The following is an 8,696-nucleotide window of genomic DNA, read 5'->3' as shown; positions in this document are numbered from 1 at the left end:
ACGTTTCTGGAGGCCCCCTCAGACTTCCTCTCTGGTGTTCTTATTGGATATGTGACATTCACGATGCTTGATTTGGTTTTGTGTTTCTTGGGAAACAAACCCTTAGATGGATTTGAGGAAGTAGGGTGTTTATTAGGGAATACCTTTTGGTATAGGATCTGTGGAAAAAGAGAGAGGAGAGGGAAAAATAAGTTGGGGACCAGGTGTGATCCCTCAGGGTGGTGGTTTGAATAGTTATGGTCCACGTGGACTGATGTATTTGAGTTCTTGATCCTTGGGGAGTGGCACTATTAGGAGGTATGGCCTTGTTGGAAAAAGTATGTGACTGTGGGGGCGGACTTGGAGATCTTTTATGCTCAAGCTCCACCTAGTGTGGACCACAGTCTACTTCTGCTGCCTGCGGATCATGATGTAGAACTCTCCATGTCTACCTGTATGTACCATGCTTCCTGCCATGATGATAATGGACTGAACCCCTGAAACTGTAAGCCAGCCCCAATTAAATGTTGTGCTTTATCACTGTTGCCTTGGTCATGGTGTCTCTTCACACCAATAAGACCCTAAGATTCTCAGTGTATAAATGTACTTTCCCCCCAAGTCTGATATCCCCGATATGATCTCTGGGATCCAGGTAGGAGAAGGTGAGGACCATCCCTGGGATGGTGAACTCTGACCTACATGTGTACATCAACTCCACTACCACAAAATACATAAAGAAGTGTAATGATAAATGGATTGGGAGGGAGATACTGCCCTAAGCCATAAATCTTATGAAAGGCTCTACCAGGAAGAGAGAGGTGGCCAGTTGGAGATGTCCTGTGTTTTCTGAAATGACCAGCGTTTTACATGCACTCAGGGGTCAGTCATTGGACATGAATAATCACCATGTGTGGGGATACATTGGACTAGGTTGCTACCTGCACATGGTATGATCCCTGGAGGGATTGCTGTGGAGATCTTTGCAGACAGCACTCTCAGCACATGTGACGAGCTCTGTGTCTGTCCCATAGTGCTGGAGGCATCATGATGTACTATTTATCTGTGAAGACCCCATAGTGATTGTTCCTGTGCTTAGCAATAATTCAGGTCAACAATAAATGCTAAATGAGCTGGGAAGTGGTGGCATACACCTTTAATCCCAGCACACAGGAGGTAGAGACAGGTGGATCTCTGAGTTTGAGGCCAGCCTGAACTACAGAGTGAGTTCCAGGACAGCCAGGGCAACACAGAGCAACCCTTTCTCAAAAAGACAAGATGAAACAAAACCAAAATTAAAAAAAAAACCAAAATGAAAAAATGAATTCTTGGTTCTTAGTTTCTGCCTTGACTCTTATTTCTGACTATGTAATAGTTTTTTCAAGTCAATAACATTTATCCCTTCAGATATTACCTTATTACTAGGCCTTTCACACGACAGAGATTGTTGATTTGGCTCCTCAAAATATATATTATATAAAATATATGTTTATATACATATAACATTATATAATATAAATGAAATATAAATACAAATGTATATGTACCATATAACAATTAACAACTGTATAACTCTATAACATATATATTAAAGGGATTTATTAAGGAACTGAAGAGATGGCTCAGTAGCTAAGAGCACTTGCTAAAGGACCCAGACTTAGTTCCCAGAACTAAGATCCAACTTCAGATTCAAGAGACTCAATGTCCTCTCCTGGGTCTCTGTGGGTACTGCATACATGTTGTACACAGCATATGTGCAGGCAAAACATGGATATAAAATAAAAACAAGTAATTAAAAGATTTTGTTCAGGAAAGGCATTTATTTTATCTTGTTATTTTCCTTTCCTTTTTCTTTTTCTAGACACCTGTTTTCTAATTAGGGAGAACAAAAAAGAGTATGAATTTGGGAGTTTGGGTGGTTGGGGAGATGGAGAGGATCTCTGAGAGATGTTTGGGGAGGGAAACCATAGTCGGAATATATTGTATGAAAACAATAGGTTAGATTGGCTTAGAGAATGTGGTCCAGGTAGTCCATCAATGGTGATCTTTCATTGGGGGAATTGCAGTTGTTAAGTCCAATATGTTAGATGTCTCTGTAGTCCCATCCAGGAACTGAGAGCCTGAAGGATTAGTGGAGAACTGCCAGTCTTAATTCTACATTGGAACTCAGTGGTGGTTTGAATAAAAACGGCTCTCGGAGGCTCATGGGGAATTGCACTATTAGAAGGTGTGGCCTTTTTCGAGAAAGTCTGTCACTAGGGATGGGCTTTGAGGATTCAAGTTTTCAAGCCAGGCAGACTCTCTTCTTGTTGCCTGCCAATCCAAAATGTAGACCTCTCAGCTACCTCTCCAGCACCATGTCTGCCTGTGCAGTACCATGCTTCCCGCCATGTTAAAAATGGACTAAACCTCTGAACTGTAAGATAGCCCCAGTTAAATGCTTTCCTTTATAAATGTTGGTTTTAATATCAGTAGAGTATGCTGCTGCAATCGAGCAGATGAACATGCCAGCAAAAAGTGAGGGCAAGCAGGCAAGTGCAGCATTTCCTCCTCCTCTGTCCTTTCATCTGGGCTGTCATGCCACCCACACTTAGGGCTGGCTCTTACTTTGTTAGATAATCTGATCAGGAAAATCCCCACAGGAGTGCCCGTCAGCTTGTGTTTTAGTTGGTTCCTGATGTGGACAACCAAGAGTAGCACATATCTTATCTGGTATATATCTTATCGTTACTTGGTGTTATATGCTGTGATTATTTATGTATTTGCTTGAGTTTGCTTTCTATTACTGTGATAAGACAGCAAAACCAACTTGAGGAGGGAAGGGTTTATTTTGACTTATAGTCCAGCATGGTGGGAAATCAGGGCAAGCACACAGAGCAGAACCTGGAGGCAGGAACTGAAACAGGGACATGGGATCACTGTGTCCTAGCTTGCTCTTCGTGACTTACTCAGCTTGCTTTATTTTTATTTTTATTTTTTTCTATACAACCCAGGACCACTTGCTCATGGTTAACATTGCCCACAATGGGCTAGGCCCTCTGACATCAATCAATAACAACAACAACAACAACAAAAATTCCTTATACAAAGGATGCATTTTCTCAATTGAGTTTCCTTATCCCACACCACACTAGCTTGTATCCAGTTGACAAAGAGTAGCCAGCCAGCAGCATATGCGAATCTTGGATGATTTGGTATCGACTTGCCATGGTTGGATTTGACTATGATTGGCTACTGAGCGGAGATGTTGAGGGACGTGTGCGTGCTGAGTGGTATGTACATGCTGGGAATGAGTGTGCATCATTGTGGGATGTGTGAATGCGATGGCTCAAGTCCAGCTTCCTTGACTGGGCTGCTGGTGGTGGTATGTGTTAGTGAGTGGTATGACGCTGGTGTTCATAAGGTATTGGCATTTGGCCATGGGTCAGGGGCTCAGTTGAAGTTATAGGCATCTCTCCCTCTAACAACTTCAAGACAGAGCAGGCCCCAGCCTCAGCCTTAACAGCTTGAAGTCCTTCCACTTTCAATAGACAGGAGAATCAACCATAATTAAAGCTAATTATTCTATGGTGCTCTGCGTGTGTGTTGGCCTCCGAAGTACCCCACAATGAGCGGCAAGGCAGTGGGGCTGTTTTTCTTCATAAAAACTTACGAGGAGTGCTGAGCAGATTAACAGCTTTAATGACAAAAATTACCGCTTACAACACTGACTTCAAATCAGAGGACAATATCCGCAGACAGATATTTCCATGGTTTTCATAACAATTCATTATAGGTGGCACCAAGGGATTCCATTTTTATTTCCCTTGTGTCGTCTTTCTCCGGCTCAGGTTCGTTCCTCTTAATGAGGCAGGAGAAGATAAAGGGCAGAGACAGTGTCTCCATAGTTGCTGTGAGCGGGAGGCATTTAGGGTCACAGAGCCGTCAGAGTTGGAGGGGAGGGGGCTGAGGAGAGACAGTGATGGGAGCAAGAGGCTTGCTGCCATAATGAACCAAAATTAAGACATAAATTTTCCTACCTTTGTTCCAACAGCTTCAACTTGGGGGATTCAGCTTTTTAATGAGGAATGGATCAGAAGCAAAAATTATTAGCTAATTAATTGTACAGAGAATAATAATAAAAAGAACCAAAAAAAAAAAAAGAAAAAAAAAGAAACAACCCAATGAACTTACAGGAAGAATTGGGAAGTACAGAATTGTCCCACCACAGTCTTCCGGATACGGGACAGAAGGGACAGTGTTAGGGAAGTTGAAGGTATTGGGATCGACCTATGCTCAGCTGCTGCTTGTCTGCCAGGCTTGCGGGATGAGGAGGAATGTAGTGGAGAGTCAGAGGGCTTCCTGTGGTGCCCAATCTCGGTCTTGCTTTAGACTTTCATACAATGCCAGTGTGGGTAGACCAAACAGTAGACTCATTTATAGAGGCTAGTATAGCATAGCCTCAGGACTTTTGGTTCAGTGGTACTCAGAATGGGTCATTCGCATGGAATTAGCTAAGAAGCCCCTTAGAATACCCAGGAGGATCTGATTCAGCATCTCTGGACTGTGGTCCTTGAATCTGCATCTATAATGAGGGTGTTTGGGCTGGGGAGATGGTTCAGTGGGTAAGCACTTGCCATTGAGCACGAGGAACTGAATTCGATCCCCAGAACCTATATAAAACTGCCAGGCATGGTAGTGTGCTCTTGTAATCTCAGCACTGGGAAGATAAAGACCCCGACCTTTCCTAGGTTGCTAACCTCAGGTTAGATGTCCTTTGGCTTTTACATATGCACATATGTGTATACCTGCACATACATGGACACACGACAAATCATTACCAGGTAATTTTGCTGCCTAGTGAAGGTGAATAGCTATGGTCCAGCATCTGGGAATCAAAAATGATATTCCACTTTGTGTCTTCTTCAGATTCTGCATGTGACTTAGGGATTTGTGTTTCCTTACTCCAGTGGGCCCTTTCTCTCCTTGTCACCACATGAAGAACAATAATTCCAGTTGAGACATTACTTTGGGATGAATACCTCATTTGCTTTCACTGTTCGTTAAAGCCCAAATTAAATCTCAGAAACCCTGCCACACACTTTACAATCCATCCAGATCGCTAACAGGTTTAGATGCAAAAAAAAAAAAATTAAAATTAAAATAGAGAAACGCAATGTGTGTTGTCAGCTCATGGGTTGGGGCTGGCTCTTCAGTTTCTTTGTTACTGTTTTTCTTTAGTTTTGGCGAGGTACAGACTTAACTTTTTTTTTTGTCATGTTAAGAGGTAGAGCTAAACAAAACAATAGCAGCAGAAATAGAAGAAGGGGGCAGGTGGTTTTATAGCACATTCAGAATGCAGCAGAAAGCATGTGAGCGTCTCGATTAAATTCTGCAGACTGTCTCCTTTTATCAGTTCCAACAGTTAAGGGATGCTAGCACAACTGTCTATGAGAGCCTGATGCCTCTGCCGTGACCATCACAGGTTCTTAGACACTAAAGATCTTACACCATAGGGCTTCTCTTGAAGGCTGGGCTGTGTGCCAGACATGGCCAGGTGTGGACACTATGTAAAATAATGCAGAGTAGATATAGTCTAGAGGAATATGATGCCATACGTTCATCTACCTTGGGCATTTGCTGGTATACAGGAACTGCAGTGGCAAGCAGTGAGGGAAGGTCTCGGCAGAACAGTCACATGGATGAAGACTGTGATATATAATCCAGCTTTGGCTCCAAAGCTTTCTTGATGCTCTTGGCATTTCTTGATCCCCCAGGAGCCCAGATTCCTCCACTCCTTAACATCCCAGCCTTCCCACCTGCAAAGAGTTGGTGCCAACCAGCACCACTTACCTGTGCTCTGTTCTGATCGCCTATAATCCTGTCATGGCGTTTGGAATAACTGTAACTTCCTTTCTTCCCCTACATGATGAATTCCGTCAGCTGCCTCTTGATGAATTCTTTTTCTTCTTCTGTCTTTCAACACTTCTCATTTGGTGGTGGTGGTGGCGGCGGCGGAGGAGGAGGAGACAAATTCTCACTATGTAGCTCTGCCTGTCCTGGAATCCATTAGACAGATCAGGCTGTCCTCAAACTCACTGAGATCTGCCTGTCTCTGCTTCCTAAATACTGTGATTAAAGATGTGCATGGCTGTGCCTGACTTTCATCAGGATCCTTTTTTTTGTTGTTGTTTTTTTCTGAGGCAGGGTTTCTCTGTGTAGCCCTGGCTGTCCTGGAACTCACTCTGTGGACCGGGCTGGCCTCAAACTCAGAAATCCGCCTGCCTTTGCTTCCCGAGTGCTGGGATTAAAGGCGTGCGCCACCACTGCCCGGCTTCATCAGAATTTTTATAACAACTTTATTGTTACATCACCTGGTGTAAGAACAACCCAGAATGCCATCCATAATGAAGCCCATCACTTTGTACACTTAATGACCAACTCTGATTCAGTTATTGGGTGCGTTTAGAAGTATAGAGATTGTTTCTTTTCTTAGAGTTGTTGGCAGGTCCCACTACTCTCTCTCTTTAACTTTTTATTGCTTCTTTGTGAGTTTCACATCATGCACCCCAACCCCACTTCCTCCTCCCCTCATACCCACCCTCCACCTTTGCGACCTCCCTCACAACAGAGGAAAAAAATCTCATTGTAGTGTGTCACAGTGTGTCCCACAGTACACCCTTTTGTCCACACTTCTTTGCTTGCAAATGTTCATCGCAATCACTCTGGTCTGGTCCAAGGCCTCTGGCTTCTGCTACGCTATCAATACTGGAACCTCACTGGGCTTCCTGTAGTTTGGGATCTGTAGGACCTTCATGCACTCCAGCAGTTAGTTCATTGATGGGGTAGATGTTGGGGTGGACCAATTGAAATCCCTGGATCTGGGCCTGAGAGGTATCTGAGCTGGTCAGGCAGCAACCCACTCTACCCTGCACCTCCCCTAACCCCTGCAACAAGGGCCATCTCTACCCTGCTGCCCAGGCGAGTTACAGAGCCCACTCCCCCAAGTGTTATTGCCAGGGAGGGACAAGATCAGTTCTTCCACTCTCCTGCCTGCCATGGATGGTGAGGGATGAGGGAGGGGAGGACGTTGTCTCTCTGTAGATCACACTGCTGCCCAGCAGACAAGAGGCAGGGCCAGCTCTCCCACAGTCCTGCCCTGGGGAAGGCTCACCAGTAACCCCCACATGCAGAGCCAGCTCTACTGTGCTGCCCAGGTGAGGTGTAGGACCTGCTCTCTTGAGTGCTGCAGCTGGTGTAGGCAGAGCCTGCTCTCCTGCTCTGGTGACCTTGGGGCTAGCTTTCCTGCCTGCCATAGGTGGCAAAGGTTAAGAGATATGTGTGTGGGGTCTCTCAGCCCTGACACCTCACAGATGACAAGTGCCAGCCATGCTCATTTCTTTGGAGCTGGCTCACCAGTACCCCCACCCGCCAGGGTCAGCTCTATTGTGCTGCCCAGGCAAGGTGCAAGACCCATTCTTTTGAGTGCGGTAGCTGGTGAGGGGCAGGGTCAGCTAACTCTCTTGCATTCTTGTCCCTAGGGACAGCTCTCCCACAATGCCCAGGTGAGGGGTGAGGTCGGTTCTGCACAGCTCTCAGACATGAACATATCCCCAGGTGGCAGTTCAGACTATGGATATCCGCCTGGCCTTTGGTGGTGACATATCACCAAAGCAGGGGTCTGCTACTGCAGGGGCATGGAACTGGACATGGCTCCCAGTGGCAGCAGAGGCCCAGACCCCACCATGGTCTCCGGTGGCATCACTGGCTACTGACATCAAGCCCTTCCTCACTACCCTCCAGTCTCCAGTTCTGTCTCTCTTCATTGTGCCCACATCCTTCTGTTTCTCTTTCTCTTCCCTTTCTCTGCCACTTGCTTCTCTTAGGGGTGTCCGGGTCTCTGGGGTCTTCTTAGGAGTGGTCTCAGGAATGCTGTGTCCTGCTTATGCAGTATGGCCCCAGGGCAGGAGTCATCTTGAGCATAATCAGGGTTCCCCCACCCCCAGACCTGTGCAGCTCCAGACTGGAGATCATTATAAACTAGTTCCCTGTCCTGGCTTACAGCACAGGTCTAGTACTCTTCTTGGGCTTGCTCCTTGCCTAGCCCACCTTAGTGGCCCCAAGTGCTGCCTGCCCTGTGGTCCCAGGCGGGGCTTTTCTAGTCCTCTGTTTGCTCCCCATCCTAGAAGCTCATCCTAGCCTGTGCAGCACCAGACTGGTGGTCATCTCAGGCTTGCTTTGTTTAGGGAACGTGAGGCTACGAATCATTCAGATGTTCGTAGGTCAGAACACTGAGAGTAGACATAGCTTCTCTCCTCTGTGCCACTGACTGTAGCACATGGGACTGAGCAGCCACCTGTAGTGCCTCTAGGGGGAGCGGCGCCACTACTCTCAGACCTAGAGGTTTGGCAAATCCAGTCCTTTTTCTGTCACAAGATGTGATCTAGAACAGCCTCTAGTGAGCCATTTGCAATTGTGTGAGCACACAATATACTCCTGGAAACATGCTTTGCTAATGTGAGTCCAACTGACTGCAGTGCCTTCCAGACAGATTGGCATGCCTACTCTATCTTAGCAGAGTGATAAGAAAAAGTAGAAGGGGTCTGAAGAGATGGCTCAGTGGTTAAGAGCTCATACTGTGAGCCAGAATTTGCTTCTCAGCATCCCTGTTGGATGGCTTGCGACCTTCAGCTGCATGGGTTTTGATGCCCTCTTCTGGGCTCAGCAGTCCCTACACTCAT

The 8,696-nt window shown here is 46.0% G+C and overlaps 1 non-coding gene across 1 annotated transcript; it reads right to left on the bottom strand.

Moving 5' to 3' along the window:
• Nucleotides 1-8,203: 8,203 nt before the first annotated feature.
• On the bottom strand, nucleotides 8,204-8,333 carry LOC115032698. Its single transcript, XR_003838326.1, has one exon. It is a non-coding gene; the product is annotated as a small nucleolar RNA SNORA17 (small nucleolar RNA).
• Between the last annotated feature and the right edge of the window lie 363 nt (nucleotides 8,334-8,696).

Source organism: Mus caroli, chromosome 11 (genome assembly GCF_900094665.2).
Source record: "Mus caroli chromosome 11, CAROLI_EIJ_v1.1, whole genome shotgun sequence".
Classification (NCBI taxonomy): Eukaryota; Metazoa; Chordata; class Mammalia; order Rodentia; family Muridae; genus Mus; species Mus caroli.
The sequence above is the reverse complement of the archived record's forward strand: the minus strand, read 5'-3'. Positions and strand labels throughout refer to the sequence as shown.